General features: G+C 40.3%; 1 protein-coding gene across 4 annotated transcripts in view; it reads left to right on the top strand.

Annotated features, from left to right (window-relative positions):
• Positions 1-27,571, top strand: part of LOC135099789 (clusterin-associated protein 1-like) — a 193,399-nt gene that overhangs the window by 112,911 nt on the left and 52,917 nt on the right. The window lies entirely within an intron of this gene.

Raw genomic sequence — 27,571 nt, 5'->3', positions numbered from 1 at the left:
CCCTCCTACTTTCTCTATCCTCATTTTCGATCCAAAGCTGGATGCTGCGTTTATGTGCGCAATGACTTAAACTGCTCTCGTGCCCATGCTCTTGAATCTTCTGAGTTTTCCACCATCTGGCTACGACTACAGAGTCACTCTCATACTAAATTTATCTGTGCTGTATACCTCTCACCTAACTCCTCTGACTATAAGAAATTCTTTGACTACTTAACTTCCAAAGTGGAGCATATTCTGACCCTCTTCCCAACTTCCAAAGTGGAGCACATTCTGACCCTCTTCCCTTTTGCAGAGATCTCCATTCTTGGAGACTTCAATGTTCACCACCAGCTTTGGCTTTCCTCTCCCTTCACTGACCATCCTGGTGAACTAGCCTACAACTTTGCTATCCTCCATGACCTAGAGCAATTGGTGCAACACCCTACTCGTATTCCTGACCGTCTCGGAGATACGCCCAACATTCTTGACCTTTTCCTGACCTCTAATCCTTTCTGCTTATGCTGTCACCCTTTCTTCTCCGTTGGACTCCTCCGATCACAATCTCATATCTTTATCTTGTCCTATCACTCCAATCCCTCCTCAGGATCCCCCTAAGCGAAGGTGCCTCTGGCGTTTTGCCTCTGCTAGTTGGGGGGACCTGAAGAGGTATTTTGCTGATTTTCCTTGGGATGACTACTGCTTCCATGTCAGAGACCCGTCTTTGTGTGCTGAGCGCATAACAGAGGTGATAGTGTCTGGCATGGAGGCATACATTCCACAATCTTTTTCTCATCCTAAACCTTCTAAACCTTGGTTTAACACAGTTTGTTCTCGTGCTATACATGATAGAGAGGTGGCCCACAAAAGGTAGTTAAGCCTTCCATCACCAAAATCTCATGCACTTTATATTTCTGCCCGGAACCATGCCAAGTCTGTTCTCCAACTAGCCAAAAACTCCTTCATTAACAGAAAATGTCAAAACCTTTCAAGATCTAACTCCTCTCGTGACTTCTGGCATCTAGCCAAAAATATCTCCAATAACTTTGCTTCTTCTTCTTTCCCTCCTTTATTTCAACCAGATGGCACCACTGCTATCAAATCTATTTCTAAAGCTGAGCTCTTTGCTCAAACCTTTGCTAAAAACTCTACCTTGGACGATTCTGGGCTTGTTCCTCTCTCTCCTCCACCCTCTGACTACTTCATGCTACCTATTAAAATTCTTCGCAATGATGTTTTCCATGCCCTCGCTGGCCTAAACCCTCAGAAGGCTTGTGGACCTGATGGGGTCCCTCCTATTGTTCTCCGAAACTGTGCCTCCGTGCTTGCACCTTGCCTAGTCAAACTCTTTCAGCTCTGTCTGTCAACATCTACCTCTCCTTCTTGCTGGAAGTTTGCCTACATTCAACATGTTCCTAAAAAGGGTGACCGTTCTAATCCCTCAAAATACCGTCCTATTGCTTTAATTTCCTGCATATCTAAAGTTTTTTAATCTATCCTCAACAGGAAGATTCTTAAACATGTATCACTTCACAACCTTCTATCTGATCGCCAGTATGGGTTCCGTCAAGGCTGCTCTACTGGTGATCTTCTGGCTTTCCTTACTGAGTCTTGGTCATCCTCTTTTAGAGATTTTGGTGAAACTTTTGCTGTTGCCTTGGACATATCAAAAGCTTTTGATAGAGTCTGGCACAAAGTTTTGATTTCCAAACTACCCTCCTACGGTTTCTATCCTTCTCTCTGTAACTTCATCTCAAGTTTCCTTTCTGACCGTTCTATTGCTGCTGTGGTAGACGGTCACTGTTCTTCTTCTAAATCTATTAACAGTGGTGTTCCTCAGGGTTCTGTTCTGTCACCCACTCTCTTCTTATTATTCATTAATGATCTTCTAAACCAAACTTCTTGTCCTATCCACTCCTACACTGATGATACCACCCTGCACTTTTCCACGTCTTTTCATAGACGTCCAACCCTTCAGGAGGTAAACATATCACGCAGGGAAGCCACAGAATGCCTGACTTCTGATCTTTCTAAAATTTCTGATTGGGGCAGAGCAAACTTGATATTGTTCAATGCCTCAAAAACTCAATTCCTCCATCTATCAGCTCGACACAACCTTCCAGACAACTATCCCCTCTTCTTCAATGACACTCAACTGTCCCCCTCTTCTACACTGAACATCCTCGGTCTGTCCTTTACTTATAATCTGAACTGGAAACTTCACATCTCATCTCTAGCTAAAACAGCTTCTATGAAGTTAGGTGTTCTGAGACATCTCTGCCAGTTTTCTCACCCCCCCCAGCTGCTAACTCTGTACAAGGGCCTTATCCGTCCATGTATGGAGTATGCTTCACATGTCTGGGGGGGGTTCACTCATACTGCTCTTCTAGACAGGGTGGAATCAAAAGCTTTTCATCTCATCAACTCCTCTCCTCTAACTAACTGTCTTCAGCCTCTCTCTCACCACCGCAATGTTGCATATCTAGCTGTCTTCTACCACTATTTTCATGCTAACTGCTCTTTTGATCTTGCTAACTGCATGCCTCCCCTTCTCCCGCGGCCTCACTGCACAAGACTTTCTTCTTTCTCTCACCCCTATTCTGTCCACCTCTCTAACACAAGAGTTAACCAGTATTCTCAATCATTCATCCCTTTCTCTGGTAAACTCTGGAACTCCCTGCCTGCTTCTGTATTTCCACCTTCCTCTGACTTGAAATCCTTCAAGAGGGAGGTTTCAAGACACTTATCCATCAATTTTTGACCACTGCTTTGACCCTTTTATGGGACTGGCATTTCAGTGGGCATTTTTTTTTATTAGATTTTTGTTGCCCTTGGCCAGTGTCCTTCCTACATAAAAAAAAAATATATATATATACTATTATTAGTATTATTATTATCATATACTCCAGATAATGAAAACTTAATTGAAGTACAGCCTCAACTCATAAATGAGAGAAAATAAAAATTCATAACTGGTTACTCTTAACACTTTTTTTCCACATTCCTGAGAGATGACACTATGAACACCTGATGGCTGAGACCATGAACTATAAGTTGTGATATCTCCAGTTGATTATCTTGGCAAGAGGGTGAAAAATTAAGGGAATGAAGGTCTAAGGTAAAAGCAAATGTAGATGGAAAAGCAAAATGATAGAAATAATGGAGGGAGAAGTGCAGGAGATGAAGAAGAGATGGGGAGGAATGCAGAGAGATAGGAGATGGGAAGGCACAGGGAGTAAAGATAATTGGTTGGAAAGATCATAAAGAAGGATGTGAATATCCATTTTACTTGAAGGCTATGGCTTGAAAGGTGGGAATGGGTGCAGGATGTCAATGAACAGTTGAGTTAGAAAAGCTTCATTGTCAGCTGCAGTATAGTTTCAATAGGGGAAGTACAAGTGAAAGTATGTGCTTTCTTGGCAGGGCTGTGAGGAGGAGAGGTTTCAGCAACCAAGAAGTGAGTAGGATCAGTGGAGGATTTTATAGAAGTACAAGAGCAACATTTGGTTGCTTGTTAATGAGGGCAATGTAGGAAAAGGAAAAGATGCAAGGTTGTTGAAATAAAGGTAGAAGTTAATATCTAGAAGTTGATGTGTTAGGATCTGATAATAAAAATTGATTAGTCATTGATATAAATAAAATTACAAGAGCAGCAAAGGAGGTGGAAGAGAAGGATGAGACATGAGTAGTGGAGGAGGTAATTGTGGCAGATATATTAGATGAAGAGATGACACGTGTAGTGGGAGGAGGAGAGATATGAGAGGAGAAAAGGGGAATGGGAGGCAGCATACAAGGAAGTGCTAGTTGTGGTTTTTGAAATTTTGTGGTTGATGGGGTTGTAAAGAGAGCAGCATCTCCTGAAAGCCATTGCAGTGTGCTTCTTGTGAGCTTTGAGGTTCAGTCCATGTTAGAAATGGATGGTTTACAATCTCTGCTTCAAAATGATGGGTAAGACAGCCTCTGTAGAAGACTTTGTGTCCATTGCAATTTGCATAAGTGCATATTGTTGAGTAGCAGTTGGAGTTATCATCGTGCACAGAGGACAGTATGGTGAGAATCTGCAGTGTTTTGCTGAGTGGCCAAAGTACAGGCTGTTTTGGCATTGGGAGATAGGAGGAATGTATGATTTGAATTTTATAGAATGTAGTATCACTTTTGCAATATACAAGATGATTCTGTTCTTTGAATATGATATTTACCATATTTACTGAGCATTAAAGCCAACCACAAGGGTTGATGGTGCAACACATTATATTTGTTATTTCATGCTACTCTACAATAATGTCAAAGAGGTCAGATGAACAGTTAACTCAGTTGGTATCAGTTAAGCAGATTTCCTTTGGTACAGTAATAGTACCTATGTGGATATTACATTTATATTAGATATTACAGGAAAGAATTTCCCATTGAGATCTGTTTTGGTTGTATCTCAATATTGACAATGAGTTTATGTAATCACTCAGGTTGAGTGTAGTATGTGACCTTACCCACCTGTCTTTGGATACATTTTTGGAAGAGGAGGGAGTTTTTTTTAAATAGAGAGTAGTAGCAGGGTTTTTTGAGTATTTGTTCCATAGTCTCGGGCCAAATAGTTAGGTCATAGTAGATGGAGGATGATGGTGGGTAATGGAGGAATGAGGATGAGAGGAGGAGGAGACACTTTAAACTCTAGAGGGAAGAAATATCAGAGCAGGGGAATGATTAGAGGTTTAAGCTTTTGGTGGTTTGTTAGGTTTGTAGGTAGTTATGAAGGATGAGGATGTGGGAGGGATAAGAGGAGAGGGATGATCATTTGTAGAAGCTGGTAAAAGAGGGGTTGGAAAAGATGAAAAATGTAGAAGTGTCTGATGTAGCTTGGAAGAGGGTAGTCCTCCCCATGGCAGGGCATAGGAGAGCATATCCTTCTTTTCAACACCTGAGATCAGCTGGTGGAAAGTCAGTGGTGCAATATTAGTTTGGATTAATTTTGATGGCCAGGAAGGTGTAGATAAGGTGGTAAATTGCTGCTAATTGTCACCCTCACCCACCTCTCTCTCTCTCTCTCTCTCTCTCTCTCTCTCTCTCTCTCTCTCTCTCTCTCTCTCTCTCTCTCTCTCTCTCTCTCTCTCTCTCTCTCTCTCTCTCTCTCTCTCTCTCTCTCTCTCTCTCTCTCTCTCTCTCTCTCTCTCTCTCTAATTGTTCTGATGTAAGGTTTGAGTTAAGACAAAAGAAAACATGTCATATGCGACTCATCCATCAGCTTTGTAGCTTCTCCAAAGTGCAAAAACATTTATATCCTTTGCTTTTCCCATTGAGACACACACACACACACACACACACACACACACACACACACACACACACACACACACATCTAGTGTGTGTCTAGTGGCAACATCACTATCACAGGGTAGAATACCAAAAGTTTGGAAGAGAGCAAATATTACACCACTATTCAAAGAAGGAAATAAGGTAAGCCCACTAAATTATAGACCAGTGTCCTTGACTAGTGTTGTAGGAAAACTATGTGAAAGAATATTAAGGAAAAGATGGATGGAACACTTGGAAAGAGGTAAAGTTTTGGTAAATTGTCAATTTGGATTTAGGAGGGGAAGATCATGCTCCATGAACTTATGGTCCTTTTATTCAAGGGTAGTCGATATTGTGCAGGAGAGAGACAGATGGGTGGATGGTGTCTACTTAGACTTGAAGAGAGCATTTGACAAAATACCACACTGAAGATTGCTATGGAAGATAGAAAATTATGGAAAAATTGGAGGAAGACTGCTGGAGTGGATGGAGGATTATCTGGATGATAGAGAGAGGAGAACTGTAATACAAGACCAAAATTCATCTTGGCTGAAAGTAACTAGTGGTGTCCCACAGGGGTCAGTGTTGGGACCAATAATGTTTGTAATATATGTGAATGACATAAAGAAGAAATAGATAGTTATATGAACTTATTTGTGGATGATGCCAACCTGATGAGAAGGGTAGAAAATGTAAATGACTGTATGGTACTGCAAGATGATTTAAATAAGATATGTAGATGAAGTAAATCTTGGCAAATGGAATCTAACTTAGGTAAATGTAAAGTAATGGAGTTTGGTAAGAGTAAGAAAAGAATACAATATCATTAAGAGATGGATGGTGTGAAGTTAAAGAAATCAAAAGAGGAAGTGGATTTGGGAGTAACAGTTACTGAAGATTTTACTCTGGACAGACACATTGATAAAATTACTGGAGAGATGATGAATTTGTTAAAAAGAGTAAGAATGGCATTCTCATATTTGGATGAAGGAATGATAAAAAAGTTGTTGATTTCCATGATAAGACCAAGATTGGAATATGCAGCAGTGGTGTATTCCTCATACAAAGAGGAATATTATAAAATTAGAAAGAGTGCAAAGAGCAGTCACTAAGATGGTTCCGGAGTTGAGTAAGTATGAAGAGAGATTAAGAATGTTGGAAATTTCTACCCTTGAAAACTGGAGAGAGAGGGAATTTAATAAACATCTATAGAATGATAAATGGTATGGAAAATGTGGACAAAGAATGTTTTATAAATTTAGACACACATAGTACAAGGGGACACTGTAAGAAGTTGAAGATAGTTATCTGTAGAAGAGACATCAAAAAGTATAATTTTCCTCACAGAAGTGTGAACAAATGGAATGAACTCAGTGAAGATGTTGTCACTGCTGTAACTGTCCATGCTTTTAAGACCAAACTGGATAGATATAGAGATCGGATACTATGAGATTACTCCCCTTCCGTAAACCACAACTAGGTAAATAGAACTAGGTAAATACACACACACACACCCACACATTTTGGACAAACATGGCGGAGGGCGACATCCCAAGGGAAAGGGGATCTTTTGAAGGTTTCACTGGAGAAGAAAGAAAACTGAGTTATAGGTTGCAGTGTAAAAATATTTTGTATATGGAGGAAATGATGGACAAATTATTAGAGAGAGTAAAGACATTGGAGGCACACCATAAGGAGACAGGTATGGAGTTGGTGGTTATTACAACAAAGTTGATTAAGACGGAAGATAAAACTGTGAAGTTGAAGGTGGAAAATGACTGTTTGAAGAAACAAATTATGGAGAAAGTAGAAACTTTTCAGAAAAGAAAGGAGGAAATGAAAGCAAGTGTAAAGGATGTGGAAATGAGGCAAAATAGGTGATTAAATGAACATAAATTTGAAGAAGAATCACTAAAGAAAATAATAGAATAACAAGAAAATGAGAAACAAAACCTGAGACAGAAAGTGGTAAATGTTATTAAAGAAGAGAAAAAGTTAGTGAGAGAGACTAGAAAAAATATAAACAAGTAATTGTATTTGGTTTAAAGGAAGAAAAAGTAGTAACCAGAATTCAAAGAGAGGAAAAGGAAAAGAAAATGTTGAATAAGTTACTGAAGAGAGTGATAGGTGAAGACAGCCAAGTAGTAAAGCAAGTGGAAGAGTTCCATTGAATTGGGAAATATGATATTATTTCCCATATTTATAATATTCTTATAAGGTTTGCAACACAGGTACAAGCAGAAGTAATTAATGGGTCTTGGAGGTTGTCTGGTTGTCTGGTTGTCTGGAGATGAAGAATATAAGAATGTATGGGTAAACAGGGATCTGGATGAGACTGAAAGGTTGAAGCAAAAGGAGCTAATAAATGAGGCTAAACAAACAAATGAACAATGAACGGAGAAGAAAAGTTTTTTTTTCTGGAGAGTAAGAGATTTGAGAATAAAGAAATGGTACATCAAACAGTAAGTTAAGTATGTTATACTAATGTAAATGGATTAATGTCAGCAGATGGAAATCAATGAGTTATTAAACAGAACCACACTGGATGTTGTTGTATTATGTGAGACAAAATGGGAAAATGAATAGGGAACTCTAACATTGTTGATGATAAATATGATTTATGGATGAGAAATAGAAGTGACAAGGGAGGAAGTGGAGTGATCATTCTGACAAAAAAATGTGTTAGTGTCGAAAGTAATAAAAAATTAAGACAAGTCTGAAATTATACAAGTGATGATTAGAAGTGGAAATGAAAGGATAATGAATTTTGTAGGAGTGTATGTGCCATCTATGACTAATGTTTGGTGAAAAGAAGAGCATGAAGACATGTTGGTAGATGTGTTGAAAGGTCTTGGAAAGATAGTGATGAAAAGTAGTGATATAGTTATTGTTGGTGATTTTAATTGTAAGGAGATAAATTGGGAGACATTGACAACTACTGGAAGTGAGAACTCATGGAGTAATGGAAAACTTAATGACTCAATAGGTTGATTGTGATACCAGATTTAGTGGAAGAGATAAACCATCAAACTTGATTTAGTGTTTACCAAGACATGGAAATTATTGAAACTATACACTATGATAGTCCTCTAGATGAAAGTGATCATGTGTTGATGGAATTTAATTTGAAAAATGAAAATGTAATCACTGATGAAAATTATAAGGTAAGAAGATTTAAATATAGTAAAGCTGATTTTGAAAAATTAAGAAAGTACTTTGTTGCCGTGGACTGCAAAGACTTTGAACATGTAGAAGATGTTCATGAGAAATGGGATTAATTTATAAGGATATGTGATACTGCTGTGGAGAAACTTGTACCTGGAGGAGAAGCAACATGTGGAAAGGGTAAGGAATGGTTCAATAGAAAATGCAAAAATGCTAGAAATTGTAAGTTAAATCCTTGGAATAGATGGAAGAAAAGGAAAACTGAGAGCAGATGTTAGTATGTTGAGATAATAAGAATGGGGAGAAGAAAATACAAGATATAATAGAAAAGTGTATAAATGAACCAAAACTATTCTTTAGACATGTTAATGGGAAGATGAAGAAGAGAGGTGTGTCAAGACTGAAAGTTGAAGGAAAAGTCTATGAGGATGCATTGGACAAGGCAGAGGTTATGAACAAAAGTTTCAGATCGGTATTTACTTTGTTTGGAAGGGGAGTTTGATGCTGGAAGGGATAATTTGGTTAGGAATATACTAAGTACAGTTCCAGTCAGTTATGATAAAATACATAAGATGATAGAAGAACTTGATGTAAATAAAGCATCTGATCCAGATGGAGTATCAAACTGGATATTGAAAGAATGCAGAGAACAACTGGCTGATAAAATTAACAGTATGATGGTGACATTATTGTTGCAGGGAAGAGTACCAAAAGATTGGAAGAGAGCAAGTATTACACCTATATTCAGAGGAGGAAATAAGGAAAACCCTCTAAATTATAGACCAGTGTCATTGACTAGAGTTGTAGGAAAACTATGTGAAAGAACAATAAGGGAAAGATGGATGAAACACTTGGAAAGAGATAAAGTTTTGGTAAATTGTCAGTTTGGATTTAGAAAGGGAATATCATGCTCCATGAACTTATTGTCCTTTTATTCAAGGGTTGTCGATATTGTGCAAGAGAGAGATGGATGGGTAGTTGATGTCTACTTAGACTTGAAGAAGGCTTTCGACAAAGTACCACACTGAAGATTGCTATTGAAGATAAAAAATTATGGAAGAATTGGAGGAAGACTTATGGAGTGGATGGAGGATTATCTAGGTGATAGAGAGATGAGAACTGTGATACAAGATCAAAATTCATCTTGGCTGAAAGTAACTAGTGGTGGGACTGATAATGTTTGTGGTATATGTAAATGACATGAATGAAGAAATAGATAGCTATATGAACTTATTTGTAGATGATGCTGAGCTGATGAGAAGGATAGAAAATATAAATGACTGTATGATACTGCAAGATGATTTAAATAAGATAGATATATGTAGTAAATCTTGGCAATTGGAATTAAATTAAATTTAATGTAAAATAATGGAGTTTGGTAAAAGTAAAAAAAAGAATACAATATCATTATGAGATGGTTGGTGTGAAGCTAAAAGAAATCAAAAGAAGAATGGATTTGAGAGTAACAATTATTGAAAATATGATTCCAGACAGACACATTGTTACATTTACTGGAGAGATGATGAATTTATTAAAGATTAAAAATGGCATTCTCATATCTGATGAAGTAACGATAAAAAGTTATTGATTTCCATGATAAGACAAAGATTGGAATATGCACCAATGGTGTGGTCTCTTCATACAAAGAGGAATATTGTAAAATTAGAAAGAGTACAAAAAGCAGTCACTAAGATGGTTCCGGAATTGAGAAATTTGACCTATGAGGAGAGATTAAGACAGTTGGAAATTCCTACCCTTGAGAAAAAGAGAAGAGATTTAATAAACATCTATAGAATGGAAAAATGTAGACAAAGAATGTTTTATAAATTTTAGACACAAAGTACAAGGGGACACAGTAAGAAGTTGAAGAAAGTTAACTGTAGAAGAGACATCAAGAAGTATAGTTTTCCTCATAGAAATATAAACAAATGGAATGAACTCGGTGAAGATGTGAATGCCAAAACTGTCCATGCTTTTAAGACCAAACTGGATAGGTATAGAAACAGGATACTATGAGATTACACCCCTCCCATAATTGACAACTAGGTAAGTACAACTAGGTAAACACACACACACACACACACACACACACACACACACACACACACACACACACACACACACACACACACACACACACACACACACACACACACATGAACAAACTGGAGAAGAACCTTGGAAAAGATGTGAAATATTCAAACTCAAAATTGAACTGGAGGAAATAAGAGTGAGAGAACAGCATATTAAGAAAAATTAAGAATTACAATATAACATGGACAAAGTGATTAAAGAAAATGGAAATTTGAAAGCAGAACTAGTGAAGGGTGAGAGAGGGAGTCATGGATAAAATGAAAGACTGGAAAATTGAAAATAATAAAGCAAATGTTGACTATAAATTGAAAAGCAACTTAAAGAAAAAAATGAAAATATAGAAAACGAAGTGGTGAAAGCAATGAAGATCTGGTAAGAGATGGAGCAGATAGGAGGAAAAATGTTATAGTTTATAGATTAAAGAAGTAAAATATAACATCCAAATTGAAAAGAGATAAAGAAGAAACAAAAACAGTGAAGGATTTGTTGAAGAAGTTGAATGATGAAGATGACATTAAATTCGAGGAAGAAGCAGATGTTGTTCGACTGCAACCTTATCTGGAAGCCAAAACAAGACCCATGAAAATAAGACTAAAATCACAACAATCAGCAGAAGAGATATTAGAAAGAACATCCAATGTAAGAGAAGTAGGAGATTACAAAGATATGTACTTTAAGAAAAAACAGAAATGAAGAAGAACAAAAAAGAAACTTGAAAGAAATGTATGAAGAGGCTAAAGAGAAAAATTAATCAAGAATAGAAGAAGAAAAGAATAAATTTTTTGGGAGAGTTTTGGGAGACAGAGTGAAGAAATGAAACATAAAGGAAAAGCAATAAATGAAAATAAAATTGAGAAAAATAGTAAAAACGGAGGACTGAATGTGAGGTGTACCAACATAGATGGATTGTTACACAGAACACTGGAATTACAAGACTATTTAAAAGAAAAAAATCCGAAGGTGGTGTGTTTAATGGAAACAAAGCTAAAAGAAGAATATCAGATTATCGTTATCAAAAACTACGTGGAGAAGAGACAGGATTGGTAAATTAGAGGGAAGTGTAATGATAATGACAAGAAATGAAGTGAAGACAAAAATAGTGAAATATGGGGGAGGAAAAACAGAAATAATGAGTGTTAACTTGGAGGATAATAATGGAAAAATACTGATGGTAATAACAACCTATGTACTGCCCAAAACAAATTCTTGGAGCAAGGAAGACTATGAGAAAATAATAGAAGATACCATCCAGTATCTGAGTAAATTAATCAAAAGTAATAAAAGAGTACTACTGTTTTATTTTATTTTTTTTATGTAGGAAGGACACTGGCCAAGGGCAACACAAATGCCCACTGAAATGCCAGCCCCATAAAAAGGTCAAAACAGTGGTCAAAAAATTGATGAATAAGTGTCTTGAAACTTCCCTCTTGAAGGAATTCAAGTCATAGGAAGGTGGAAATACAAAAGCAGGCAGGGAGTTCCAGAGTTTACCAGAGAAAGGGATGAATGATTGAGAATACTGGTTAACTCTTGTGTTAGAGAGGTGGACAGAATAGGGGTGAGAGAAAGAAGAAAGTCTTGTGCAGCTAGGCCACGGAAGGAGGGGAGGCATGCAGTTAGCAAGATCAGAAGAGCAGTTAGCATGAAAATAGCGGTAGAAGACAGCTAGATATGCAACCTTACGGCGGTGAGAGAGAGGCTGAAGACAGACAGTTAGAGGAGAGGAGTTGATGAGACGAAAAGTTTTTGATTCCACTCTGTCTAGAAGAGCAGTATGAGTGGAACCCCCCCAGACACGTGAAGCATACTCCATACATGGACGGATAAGGCCCTTGTACAGAGTTAGAAGCTGGTGGGGTGAGAAAAAATGGCGGAGACGTCTCAGAACGCCTAACTTCATAGAAGCTGTTTTAGCTAGAGATGAGATGTGAATTTTCCAGTTCATATTATAAGTAAAGGACAGACCGAGGATGTTCAGTGTAGAAGAGGGGGACAGTTAAGTGTCATTGAAGAAGAGGGGACAGTTGTCTGGAAGGTTGTGTCGAGTTGATAGATGGAGGAACTGAGTTTTTTGAGGCATTGAACAATACCGAGTTTGCTCTGCCCCAATCAGAAATTTTAGAAAGATCAGAAGTCAAGCGTTCTGTGGCTTCCCTGCGTGATATGTTTACCTCCTGAAGGATTGGACGTCTATGAAAAGACGTGGAAAAGTGCAGGGTGGTATCATCAGTGTAGGAGTGGATAGGACAAGAAGTTTGGTTTAGAAGATCATTAATGAATAATAAGAAGAGAGTGGGTGACAGGACAGAACCCTGAGGAACACCACTGTTAATAGATTTAGGAGAACAGTGACTGTCTACCACAGCAGCAATAGACTGGTCAGAAAGGAAACTTGAGATGAAGTTACAGAGAGAAGGATAGAAACCGTAGGAGGGTAGTTTGGAAATCAAAGCTTTGTGCAAGACTCTATCAAAAGCTTTTGATATGTCTAAGGCAACAGCAAAAGTTTCACCAAAATCTCTAAAAGAGGATGACCAAGACTCAGTAAGGAAAGCCGGAAGATCACCAGTAGAGCAGCCTTGACGGAACCCATACTGGCAATCAGATAGAAGGTTGTGAAGTGATACATGTTTAAGAATCTTCCTGTTTAGGATAAATTCAAAAACTTTAGATAGGCAGGAAATTAAAGCAATAGGACGGTAGTTTGAGGGATTAGAACGGTTACCCTTTTTAGGAGCAGGTTGAATGTAGGCAAACTTCCAGCAAGAAGGAAAGGTAGATGTTGACAGACAGAGCTGAAAGAGTTTGACTAGGCAAGGTGCAAGCACGGAGGCACAGTTTCGGAGAACAATAGGAGGGACCCCATCAGGTCCATAAGCCTTCCGAGGGTTTAGCCCAGCGAGGGCATGGAAAACATCATTGCGAAGAATTTTAATACGTGGCATGAAGTAGTCAGAGGGTGGAGGAGAGGGAGGAACAAGCCCAGAATCGTCCAAGGTAGAGTTTTTAGCAAAGGTTTGAGCGAAGAGTTCAGCTTTAGAAATAGATGTGATAGCAGTGGTGCCATCTGGTTGAAATAGAGGAGGGAAAGAAGAAGAAGCAAAGTTATTGGAGATATTTTTGGCTAGATGCCAGAAATCACAAGGGGAGTTAGATCTTGAAAGGTTTTGACATTTTCTGTTAATGTAGGAGTTTTGGCTAGTTGGAAAACAGACTTGGCATGGTTCCGGGCAGAAATATAATGTGCATGAGATTCTGGTGATGGAAGGCTTAAGTACCTTTTTTGGGCCACCTCTCTATCATGTATAGCACAAGAACAAGCTGTGTTAAACCAAGGTTTAGAAGGTTTAGGACGAGAAAAAGAGTGAAGAATGTACGCCTCCATGCCAGACACTTAATTTGTAAAGAGATAAACTGGGAAACATTTCAGGCAGAAAACAATAAGACTGCATGGGGGAAAGATTTTTGAAGCTGACTATGAAAAACACAATGATGCAATGGGTGATTGAAAATACAAAATATAAGGGAGGTGATGAACCAGTAGGACAACCTAATATTAACAAAAGGAATTGACCTAACTAAATAATTAAGGTATGTGTGCACCATGGGAAAAAGCAACCATGTAATGATAGAAATAGAGACTGATAATGATGTCAGTGAAGAGGAGGAATTATACAAAGAAAACAGGAGAAACTATTGGAAAGTGAATATAAGTGATCTTTAGAGATTCTATGAAGAAATGGACTGGGGAAAGCTGAAAAGGGCAAATGGTGTGCAAGATAAGTATGAAATTTTTATGGAACTATATGAGACAGGAGTGAATAAATATGTCCTACTATACAAACCTAAAAAAAAAAAAGAAAAAAAAAACAGGCGTGGTTTAACACAAGATGTACAAGAAAAAAGAGAGAAAGCATGGATAAAAATTAAAAGAAATCAAAATCCCCCCAAAAAATAAAGACTAAGATAGCAAAAAAATGAATATGTGAAAATAAGGAGAGAAGAAGAGAAAGAGTCTGAAAAATATAGTAGAAAAGTGCAAGGACAAAACAAAACTGTTCTACAGACTCATAAATGGAAAAATTAAACTAAAAGAAAAACTAGAAAGGTTGAAGGATGGAAATGAAACATATGAAGACCCAAAAGACATGACTGAATTGCTAAACAAAAAGTTTCAGCAAGTTTTCACAGATGAATCAGAACTTAAAGAACCACAAGATGAGAAGACAAAAAAATAAATTTGGGAAATTAAAGTAATTAAAGAATTTTATAAAATGATGGAGGAGCTGGAAGAGAGAAAAGCAACAGGACCAGATGGAGTATCAGGTTTGATTTTAAAAGAGTACAGGAAGCAGTTAATTGAACCAGTATATTAACATAATAAAGTGTTCAATATTAACTGGAAGAATACCTAAGGGATGGAAGAGAGCAGACTTAGTGCCATTTTATAAAAGTGGAAAGAAAGAAGTACTAAAACTATAGACCATTATCACTGACCAGCATAGTTTGTAAGATCTGTGAAAAAGCGGTAAAGAAGCAGTGGGCAAAATTTCTAGAAAAAGACATGATATAATATCACAAAAACAGTATGGCTTTAGACAGAAGTGATCACATGTAACAAATTTGATGAGTTTCTACTCAAGAGTGACTGATCTAACACAGGAGAGGGATGGATGGGTAGACTGTGTGTACTTAGTTCTGAAAAAAAGCTTTTGACAAAGCTCCCCACAACAGGTTATTATGGAATTTAAAAAATGTAGGAGGATGAAATGGAAAATAATAAACTGGAACAAAAGTTACTTAAAGAGAAGAGAAATGAGAATGGTAGTAAAAGATGTAAAATCAAAATGGAGAAAAGTAGATAGTGGAGTACCACAAGGATCAGTGCTAGCACCACTACTCTTCCTGATATGCCTGAAGGAATAAAGAGTTACATGAGCTTGTTTGCAGATGATGCAAAGTTGCAGAGGCTAATAAGAAACAACAAAGATGGTGAAATTCTACAAGAGGATTTCAATAAAATCTGGGGCTGGAGTAAGAAATGGGAGATAGAATTCTATGTAAAAAAATACCATGTAATGTAAGCGGGAAAAAGTGAGAAGAAACTAAAATGGATATATAAAATAGAAATGAAGAAATAATAAAAGTACAAGAAGGGAAAGATCTAGGAATGATAATACAGGATAGTCAACAGTTAGAGAAGCTTGTAAAAAAGATATTCAGAGATACATATAGAATGGTGAGAAATATTGAAACAGCATTCCACTACCTGGATATGATGAGAATGATAATTACCACTATGATTAAACCAAACCTTAAATATGCTGAATCAGTGTTGTCTACCCTCAAGAAGAAACATGTGAAAAAAACTAGAAAGAATACAAAGATGGCAATGAAAATGGTTCCAGAACTGGAAGAATTAACATATGAAGACAGGTTAAGGGAAATTAATTTGCCAACATTGAAATAAAAAAGAGAAAGGGGAGGTTTAATGCTGATATATAAATTGTGGAATGGAGTGGAAGAAATTGCTAATAAGAAACTACTGCTAAGAGTAGAAAATTTGATTTCCAAACTACCCTCCTATGGCTTCTATCCTTCTCTCTGTAACTTCATCTCTGGTTTCCTTTCTGACCGTTCTATTGCTGCTGTGGTAGACGGTCACTGTTCTTCTCCTAAATCTATTAACAGTGGTTTTCCTCAAGGTTCTGTCCTGTCACCCACTCTCTTATTATTCATTAATGATCTTCTAAACCAAACTTCTTGTCCTATCCACTCCTATGCTGATGATACCACCCTGCACTTTTCCACGTCTTTTCATAGACGTCCAACCCTTAACCCTTTCCTTCCGGCAATCGTATATATACGATTGCAAAAATGCGTCCGTAGCGACGGCGATCATACCGGTAATCAAGAATTTTCGCGCCTCAATTTTGAGGTCCAAGCGCGGTTTCTTGAGTCAGATGGTGTGAGTGGAAGTGTCTGGCATGTTTCCACATGTAGTGTTGTCACTAGCTCTGGAAATTTAGCGGTAACTAAGCTATTTTACCTTTCTCCGGGCGACACTTGGCAACCCCAGCGACCCGCCGGGTGGAAAGCACTCGCCAGGTGGAAAGCACCATGATAAGTGTGAAGAGACATCCTGATAAGAGCCAAGGATCTCAGTTCATAACTCACCATGGAGCAGGACACAACATATGTATTTAGCAGTGCTTCTGAGTTTGAAGACAGTGACAGTGAATATTTAGAAGAAGAAGCTGAAGAAAGCGAAGACATTAGTGAGGACTCGGAAAATGATTTACAGGATCCACCTGTTTTATCAGAACAGAGAGATGATACCTATCATTCTTTATTGTTAATTTTTTCATTATCTTCAATTTTATAATAAAATGGTAGAAGGTAACTTGTCAGAGAGAGAGAGAGAAAGAGAGAGAATGTTATTTGCCTGAAACTTGATGTGAAAAGCGATGAAATCTCTCTCTCTCTCTCTCTCTCTCTCTCTCTCTCTCTCTCTCTCTCTCTCTCTCTCTCTCTCTCTCTCTCTCTCTCTCTCTCTCTCTCTCTCTCTCTCTCTCTCTCTCTCTCATTGGAAGTGTACAATTTCCCCTCCAAGATGAGAGAGAGAGAGAGAGAGAGAGAGAGAGAGAGAGAGAGAGAGAGAGAGAGAGTGTGTGTGCGCGCGGCGTCATCGCTCTCCGGGCTGTTTCTGGATGACGGATCACACAGCGGGAGGAGGAGGAATCCTTTATAAGGCATAAACTCAACTTTCAGAGGTCACATCGAGCTACAAAGTATATCATTGTATTCAGAATAACAAAGAGAAAATAATTATTAGTATTCAAACAATTTTCTGACAATTTCTAGGTTTACCATTTTTAGCCGTCATACAAAACGGGAAAATAATTTAAGCGCCGGAAGGAAAGGGTTAAGGAGGTAAACATTTCGCGCAGGGAAGCCACAGAATGCTTGACTTCTGATCTTTCTAAAATTTCTGATTGGGGCAGAGCAAACTTGGTATTGTTCAATGCCTCAAAAACTCAATTCCTCCATCTATCAATTCAACACAACCTTCCAGACAATTATCCACTCTTCTTCAATGACACTCAACTATCCCCCTCTTCTACACTGAACATCCTCGGTCTGTCCTTTACTTATAATCTGAACTGGAAACTTCACATCTCATCTCTAGCTAAAACAGCTTCTATGAAGTTAGGCGTTCCGAGACGTCTCTGCCAGTTCTTCTCACCCCCCAGCTGCTAACTCTGTACAAGGGCCTTATCCATCCATGTATGGAGTATGCTTCACATGTCTGGGGTGGTTCCACTCATACTGCTCTTCTAGACAGGGTGGAATCAAAAGCTTTTCGTCTCATCAACTCCTCTCCTCCAACTTACTGTCTTCAGCCTCTCTCGCATTGCCGCAATGTTGCATCTCTAGCCGTCTTCTACCGCTATTTTCATGCTAACTGCTCTTCTGATCTTGCTAACTGCATGCCTCCCCTCCTCCCACGCCCTCGCTGCACAAGACTTGCTTCTTTCTCTCACCCCTATTCTGTCCACCTCTCCAATGCAAGAGTTAACCAGTATTCTCAATCATTCATCCCTTTCTCTGGTAAACTCTGGAACTCTCTGCCTGCTTTTGTATTTCCACCTTTCTATGACTTGAATTCCTTCAAGAGGGAGGTTTCAAGACACTTATCCATCAATTTTTGACTACTGCTTTGACCCTTTTATGGGACTGGCATTTCAATGGGCATTTTTTTTATTGGATTTCTGTTGCCCTTGGCCAGTGTCCCTCCTACATACGAAAAAAAAAAAAATCACTTTTCTTTGTTCATGTCTTTTTTTTATTAATTTTTCTCTCGTTCCTTCTACTGTTCCTGTTCTTTGTAAGACATGTTCCACTGTTGTTTATGACATGAATCTTATTTTCATTGGTCTTGTTGCAAATTTCATCATATTTTCTGATCCTGTAAATCTCTTTAATTTATTTGACTATCCCCTCTTTCCCCTGCCACTTTTGCTATAATTTCCTTAGCTCTTTTCACTTCATTCTCTCTTGCTATATTCATGGGTAGGTTCTTCTCCTTGACCCCAAATACCACCACACACATCCTTCTCTGTATCATGTCTCTCACAAGGTTACTTTTTTCCTTTATTATTTCCATATCCTTATTGTGTTCCTGTTGCTGTTGCCTTATTATCTCTTCTATATTCACCTTATCTCTATTATATTACTGGATATCTTTTTTTTATATATTCACCACCTACCTCTCTTTCTTCCTTCCACGCCTTTATTATCACTGCTAAGTCTCTCCCCGCCGACCTACAGACGACGTGCTTCTTCTGTACCCTTCCGTGATTTTCCGATCTACTGGAGGCTCTAGCTACCTGAACTAGTCGGCACTGACACTGTACCTACAGTAAGACCCAGTGAATTGTTTCTGCTGCTACAAGATTTAGTCCCAGTAGACTTGAAAATCCTGATCGCCGTGACAGGGCCCCTCTCGGTGGTGTTGGCGGCTACTGCGCATGCGTACTGAGGTGCCTGTGACGTCAATGTGACATCATCCCTACCTCCCTGCTGAGTACTGGCATCACTGCCTGTACTCAGTGTTATGGAATACACCGGACCAGCCTCCCCCGTTGATTTGGAGATGGATCTAGCTGTCAGTGATGAGGAAGATGAAAATGAGCATTGGCCACCCTTGCCCATGTTGCCTGCCACGGAAGCTACATCTGTACCTGCTGGTCCTTGCCCTGCTCATCCTGCCACCTCCTGTACCAAATGATCTATGGATGACACGTCTGACAGTGGTAGTGAGCTGCTCATTCCAGCTGCCAAGACACCTAAACATGGACAAGCCAGCACTTCATCTGGGAACCCCTCAACACTGCCTGCTCGAGGCCTTGCCCCTGACCCCCTCATCTGCACTTCCAGCTTTTGCTCCTCATACTGACTACATTAAGCTTGCCTTCACTGGATGTTCATCTGTAGAGATGAAGCTTCGTTGGCTTGCTGAGGTCAACAAAACATTTCAACTTGAAAGGGAACTTGCCGAGGTGAAGATGGAAGCTGTAACCTCTCGGTTTGTCTACATTGCACGCTGCCACCAGGACATTGTAGAGCACATGACTGAGGGTGAGTTTCTTTCTCTCGCCCTGCGTATAGAAGACCCCCTTGAGGCAAAGAAAATACCCAAGCTATTTGGTCACTCGGTATCCTACCGGTGTGGATCCGTCCCTCGCCTTGGAGCTCCCTGGTGTTCATTCTGCCCACCAATTTCAAGAAAATGGTGTCCCCATCAATCATATTGTAGTGGCCTGGAGTCTGGATGCCCTGCCTCCTGCCACCATCTCCTTCAGTTTTCTTCCATGTCTTCCTGATTGTGAAATGTGCAGGATTAGGGATGAACCATCTTGTTACCGATGTTGGGGCGTCGGTCACATATCACGCTACTGCAGTGCCACAGAGAAGTGTACCTGGTGTGCTGGTAACCACGACTCCTGCATATGCCCTCGCTGCTCCCCTCCGCCACCCCCTCCTGACTCTACCTCTGCCACGGGGACCGTGCAACCATCCAACCCTCCTACATCTACTGGCATCCACTGGAAGTGTCCTTGGTGTGGCAAACAGGGTGTTAATGTGTGGCATGGATGTGCCAGGTACCCTGTGATGCAGCCAGCCCCACCTCCTCCTCCACTGTCTATCTCTACGGTTCCTGCACCTGCTGCCTCTGCTACATCAGAGTCACCCCTGGTTCTTGAACTTCGTGAGACTGTCGCTACTTTAATGTCTCATTGCAAGTCCCTTGAGGAGCGCTATGATGCATTCGAAACTCGCTTGGTCGAATTTGTCACCAAATAAGACTCTGTGGACACAGTCCTCAATACCCTCTTTAGTCCTCAATACCCTCTTTGAGGGCCAAAAGGCAATGATTGCCACAGTCTCCTCAATTGATGCCAAGTTTGGGGCTCTCTCTTCCCTTCTGGACAAACTGGACAAGGAATCATCGACGCCCTTCTCACTCCCACATGGGGCACAACGCGTAAGTGAACATCCTGCTGCCTCCTCCCCTATAGGCTCTCACAAAACCAAGGGGAGACTTTGCTAGTGCCATGGAACTTCATGTCATTTCTTGGAATGCCTGCAGTATAAGGGACTTGGCGAGACTTACAGCTCTGAAGGCATATGTGTATAGGCACAACCCTAACATCATCTTAATACAGGAAGCCTTTGTGGGCCCTTTGCTTGGTGAGAGACAGGCTCCTCCATTCTCTGGTTACGTCTCTTATGTCCATCCTGTCAGGAATTTCCTCATTATGTATGTGCACTCCTCGGTACAGCACCAGCTACTCCATACCTCTGTTGATGCAGAGATGACCTTCCAGCTGCTAGAGGTGGCAATGGGATGTGACAAGTTGAGATTATATAATGTCTATTCTGCCCCGGCGAGAATGAATTTGGCCACCTTGCCCTTACCTACGCTGCGTGGTTTTATCTACATGGGGGACTTTAATGCCCGCCACCCTGATCTTGGTGATTCTTCACATACACCTAATTGGAATGGGCCTCAACTGCTAGATTACGTCCGCCACTACAGACTCACGCGCTGGGATACTGGTGGTGCCACCTACTCCCGTGGAGGTATTCTGGATCACATCTTTACATCAGGACTGGTGGCATCTCGTGTTAAGTGCTTCTCTGTCCCTGTACCTTTCTCTGACCATGTTGCCCTCAACCTCCGTTACTCAGTGTTTGCTACATCCACCTCCTCTCATGCCCACACCTGCATCTGGATATGTCCTAAATATTGCCCAACATATATCTCCTACATGACTACTTTGCTTCCTACTTTCAATAGTCATTCCCCTGATGAACTGTATTCATCACTGGTGCAGTCAACACACAAGTTCTACTCTCAGTATGTCACCAGACCTCACCTCGCCCGTTGTCCTGGACCTCGCACAGGGACATTTGATGACCGTGTGCTTCTGGCTGAGAGAATTAGACTGATTATGCTCCTGGTGAGGATGGGATCACCTATTCTGTCTTACAGCTTCTCCAGAAGGTCCCTGGCAACCTTCTCCTTTAGCTCTTTAACTTGTGCTTTCATAGGGGCTATGTGCCACGGGCCTGGACATCCAGCATTATAGTGCCCATACCTAAGCCTGGCACAGATAGATTTCACCCCATTTCCCTGACCTTGTGCTTTAGCTAAATTTTTTGAGCACATCCTCCTCAATCGCCTGATGTTCCAGCTTCATCCCAAGCTTTCACTGCATCTGTATGGTTTTCTGCCTCGGCGAGGGACTTAGCACTGCCTTCTCGAGCTTTACACGTGTCTCTCACCAACCAGTGTTGTCGCATTCATTGATCTCAAGAGTGCCTTTGATGTTGCAAACAGGGAAATCATATTTGATCAGCTTGTAGATTTTGGTGTCAAGGGAAATTTGTTGAGATGGATAAGAGGTTACCTGAGCAACAGAACTGCTCAAGTCCTATTTAAAGGCAAATGCAGTATCTCTAAGAGCCTCGACTTGGGTACTCCACAGGGTGGTGCTCTAAGTCCGTTTCTTTTCAATATCCTTATCCACCGACTTCTCTCCCTTATTCCCGACATTCCTGGCACAACGGTCACTTGTTATGCTGATGATGTCTGCATCCACTCTGCCTCACCCCAGGATCTTCACGCCTTTGCTATGTCATCAGCTGCCTGTGGCCTTATCATTTCACTTGACAAGAGCAGGATCTTCTCTACCCGCAACCCTCAAACACTACCAGTCTTCACCATGGGAGGCAATGTTATTCCTCGCTGCACACAGTACACCTACTCAGGTGCTCCCGTTCGTGTCACCCCAGCCATACCTACATGGCAACACATCCATCCAATTGTTCAGGACCTATTACACAGACTGGAGTGGCACTTCATCCCAGTTAATTGGCTTGCCAACAATGTTAGATGAGTTTCTATCCCTGTTCTTAAAACCATCTACATAGTGTTCCTCCATTCTGTCATTGATTATCTTTCTCCTGCCCTCTGCCAGCTTTCCAGGACAGCACTGCAGCCCCTTGATAAATTTCAAAACAGTCATGCAATTTATCTTGGGCTGTCCTGCCTCCACCAGAATTGTCAACATACTGTCTGAACTCAATTTGGTACCACTTGTTGATAGAATATATGCCAGTGTCACTTACCTCAGCATCAAGTGTCTTTATTTCCCCTGTCTGGCTCCTCACTACTCTAGTATCATCCTAGTGACACTCAACCCCGATTTGTCCTTGTCTCTGCTTTGGACGGGTGGACACAATCTTATCCGCATGGTGTGTGTGGACTTCCAGAGGCTGGCCATTGATGTTCCTGCTGCTGAGGTTGCCCCTGGTTTGCCACCCTGGCGAGTACCTCTCCCAACCGTCACCTTCACTCCCATGTCTAAAGCGGCCCATCCCCTACTTCAGAAACAGTTGGCCCTGGAGACCATTGACAGTGTGTCTGCCTCAGTTCCCTCAGCACATCACCTCTATGTTGATGGCTCCTTGCAGGTGGACGGGAATGCTGCGTGCACTGTATTTCCCCCCACTTTGGAGCCGCTGGGGGTGGATGGGTGGATTGGCCGTCACTTACCAGACTTCTCAAGTTCTACCTACTGTGAGCTGAATGGTCTGTTGGATGCTGTCACCCTCCTTACTGAGCGATGACTGAATGGGGTGATTATCTGCGACTCCAAGTCTGCTCTTTTCGCCCTTTTCTCTTCAAAACCTACCTATGATCATGTCGCACAGGATATATTGTGTCGGTTGGACAATGCTAGTGATAATTCATTTGTTGTATCCTTTTTATAGGTGCCATCTCACGTGGGCCTCGCAGGTAATGACACTATGGACGGTCTTGCAAGGGCTACGTGTACTCTCGATTTGCTTGCTGTGCGTGCCCCAATCTCGTTCTGGTGTTATAACCACATCTTGTTCTCTGCCATACACTCCCTGACAGTGACTCGTAGGGACGCTGAGCATGCTAACAGTGTTTCTATACGACACTATGATAGTTTCATTGATGTCCCACATAAATATCATCGCCACGGATTCATGGTGCGAAGACACAATGTGGTGAGTGCAAGACTTTGGTTAGGTTACTGACCAATATGGCAAATCTCCCAGGCTGAGGATATGCCTCACTTCTCCACCTGCAGACTGTGTCACCTCATCAATGCCAACACTCTCCAACATTATTGTCTCATCTGCCCTGCAGTGAGAAACTTATTGCCGCAGGACCAGGATCTGATTTCTGTATGTAAATATCTCCTACAAGATGATAATTTGGACTTGATACTGATGAGATATCAATATTTTGGTGGCTATTAATTGTACATTTTAGTTTTTCTATATTGATATTTTGTGTGTGTATGTGTCTGTGTGTGTGTGTGTGTGTGTGTGTGTGTGTGTGTGTGTGTTTATATGTGAGTGTATGTGTGTGTGTGTGGTTTGTGCATGTGTGTATGTATTTACATAGTTGTATTTACCTAGTTGTGCTTTATGGGAAAAGAGCTATGCTTGTGCTGTCCCATCTCCATATCTTTTAATATCCAGCTTAGCCTTGAATCCATGTATACTTTCTGCATTTACTATCTCTTCATCCAGACTGTTCCATACATCAATACTTCTATATGGGAAACTATACTTTTTGATGTCTCTTCTACAAGCACTCCTCTTCAGCCTCTTCCCATGTCCTCAAGTGCCCCGTGTATCCCGGACCATTAAGTCGCTCTGGTCCATCTCCTCTACTCCCTCATATGCTTTATCTATCTCAGTCAAGTCTCCCCTTTCTCTCCTCTTTTCCAACGTTCATATAACAAGTTCCTGATACTTGGTACAGTAAAATCCCTCTCATCCAGCATTTGAGTATCCGGCATCTTCAAGTATCTGGCACATTTTTCCCCGAGCCTTAAAATCAATAAAAAATCAATGTGTGCTCATAAAATCGATTAAAATTCCTGCGCGAGGCATATTTTGTCCCCTCCCCACCAGAGCACACTGCTTCGCACCACCCGCGGCCCACTGCACTGTGTTTACTCAGTGACTCAGTCCCGCGTGTGCACTGTTTATCGCCTGACGCCTTCATCATGCCTAAAGTTGTAGAAAAGAGGAAGCGTGTTGTGCTTACACTTAAGCAGCTGATCAGATCAGCTTCTGATTAAGATCAGCAGAGAGAGAGAGAGAGAGAGAGAGAGAGAGAGAGAGAGAGTATATATCAAGTTTCAAGCAAATAACATCTCTCTCAGAACACGAGAGGCACTCCTTCGTCTCCGTGAGCCACTCTGGGTTCTCAATACGATGTTTGGAGTCTGTTCTCCATCACCACTATCTCTGTCTTCTCTCTGTTCTGATAAAACAGGTGGATCCTCTAAATCCTCACTACTGTTGTCTTCGCTTTCTTCAGTTTCTTCCTCTAAATAATCACTGTCACTGTCTTCAGGCTCAGAAGCACTGCTAAATAAAAATTATCTGTCTTGCTCCATGGTGAGTTATGATCTGAGGTCCTTCCCTATTATCAGGCTGTCTGTGTCCTTCGCTTTTATCAGGTCCCTTGGCTCTTATCAGGATGCTTTCCACACGGCGGGTCGCTGGGGTTGCCAAGTGTCGCCCTCAGAATGGGAGAATAGCTTAGTTACCGCTAAATATACAGAGCTAGTGACAACACTACGGGTGGAAACAGATGCCAGACACTTCCACGCACCATCTAACTTGAGAAACCGCGCTTGGAGCTCAAAATTGAGGCGCAAAAATTCTTGATTACAGGAACGATCATCGTCGCTATGGACGCACTGATGCAATCGTTCATATATGATCACCGGAATGAAAGGGTTAAATTAAATTCCATTTCCCATCTATAACTCCACTCTGATATCTTGTTCAGGTCTTCTTGTAACATTCCACATTCCTCTGCACTCTCAACTTTCTTTTAGCAACTTTGCATCATCTGCAAAAAGGCTCATGTAGCTGTTCACATTCTCTGTCATATCATTTTTATAGACTGCAAACATGATTGGTGCAAGTACTGAGCCTTGGGGTACTCCACTTATGACTTCCCTCCATGATTATTTTTTATCTTTTACCACCATTCTCATTTCTGTTTGTCAAGAAATTTTCATCCACCATTATGCTTCAACTTCCACAACAATTTCCTGTGTGGCACTTTATTAAAGGCCTTCTTCAGGTCTAAATAAACACAACCAGTCCATCCATCTCTTTCTTGCATTATATCCACCACTCTAGAATAAAAACTTAGTAAGTTTGTAACACACGATCTCCCTCTCCTAAATCCAAATTGTTGCTTTATTATCACTTCATTTCCTTCTAGGTACTGCATCCATTTATCCTTCACCAATCTTTCACACATTTTGCAAACCACACTTGTTAGAGACACAGGTCTATAGTTTAAGGGCTCCTCTTTGCTACCATCTTTGTAGTGTGTGTGTGTGTGTGTGTGTGTGTGTGTATTCTATAGGTTCCACTGTGTCCTGTGTGACACGCTTCTATTTTGTACTTAATTATGTACTTTGTTTGACGCCACTGGGGTGCAATAAATTTATCAAATCAAATCAAATCACAGCTAAGTTGGACATTTCTTCTCTTATTTTCACATTTGCTTCTTCAATTTTCCACATTCGTTTATTTGTATGTGTTACACTGAGGTCCTCTTCCTTGAAACCTTCAGAAACATTTGGATTCACATCACATGCCACCTTTCCTGTTGATATCGCTGATAATGTTTATTTCACACTACTCTCCCATTTCACCCTATTTGCCACTCCTCGATTTACACTTAATTTTCTCCTGCGGCCTCACCTCGCACAATTCCCTATCATGCAGACAGGACTCATGCTTGGTCCCTCTGTACAACCAAAACGTAGGTAAATACTTGGAGCTGCTGTAGATGCTTCTTGTGAGTTGAGCAGCGCAGCGGTGTGTGTGTGCGTGCGTGTGTGTAACCACCATTGAGCAGATAATTTTTTTCCTCTGATTTTTTTTTTTTTTTTTTTTTTTTGTGACCCTTATGACTTGAAAAGGAGGAGGTGGAAATTGTGGCACAAAATGTAAACATGGAAAGAGTACAGATCGTGATCAATTAATGATGCAATGGTTTTGACAGTGAAAGAGTGATAGTACAGTGATGATGGAACAAGTTACAAGTACATAAGGAGTTTAGTTTAGAATATCACTGAGTGTACTGGGAGGTGATTGCTGAGATTCTAGAAGCACCACAACATTTCAGTGTGTAAGATTTGTGGAAAAAAATTATTGGTGAACAAGGAAGGAGCAGCAGAATATGTCAACAAGTTTGCCAGGCTTGTTCCAGTTTCATGTTTTATAATATGTATTTGTGATTTACTTTTAGTACAGTAGCTATTTCATTTTATTTGAAAATATTCTTTAGTATACCAGACATCATTTAAGTCTTTTTAGACATATTGGGAGGTATATTAGAGGCATCAAGGAGTAAACCTCAGTTAATGTGGGAAATTGGCTTATTCAGGAAAGCTCTAGAACTTCTAAAATCAAGGATGCTAAACCTTTGATGGTCAATTGTGTTAGCATTCTAATAAAGTTTGGATTATTGTTCACTATATGATAGAAAAGAACTTCTTTGAAACTATAGGTACAATGTATACATTAAGGTCATTATGAAAATATATACTGCTTCTCATGGATCCTGGGAAGACTTGACCGTATCTGGTACCACATTGGGCCATCTTTTTTTTTTTTTCTTTTTCTCTAGGTATGTGATACCCTTTACTTTAAATATATAATATTCAAATTTTTTGGAGACAAATGAAAGAAAACAAACAGGAGTCATGTATATTAGAATAGTGGTGAGAAAAGAAAGATTGAAATTAGTTGAGAATGATTGGGTGAAAAGAATTAGAAATTTAAATGCTGTTGGTAGACATTTTAGTGGAGACCAAAGCAAACTTGAATTAAGATGGTCTAAAGGAATCACAGAAATTTAGAGCTGTTTAAAGAAGTAACTAGATAATGTACAGCTGGG

The sequence above is a fragment of the Scylla paramamosain genome, chromosome 4 (genome assembly GCF_035594125.1).
Source record: "Scylla paramamosain isolate STU-SP2022 chromosome 4, ASM3559412v1, whole genome shotgun sequence".
Classification (NCBI taxonomy): domain Eukaryota; kingdom Metazoa; phylum Arthropoda; class Malacostraca; order Decapoda; family Portunidae; genus Scylla; species Scylla paramamosain.
The sequence above is the reverse complement of the archived record's forward strand: the minus strand, read 5'-3'. Positions and strand labels throughout refer to the sequence as shown.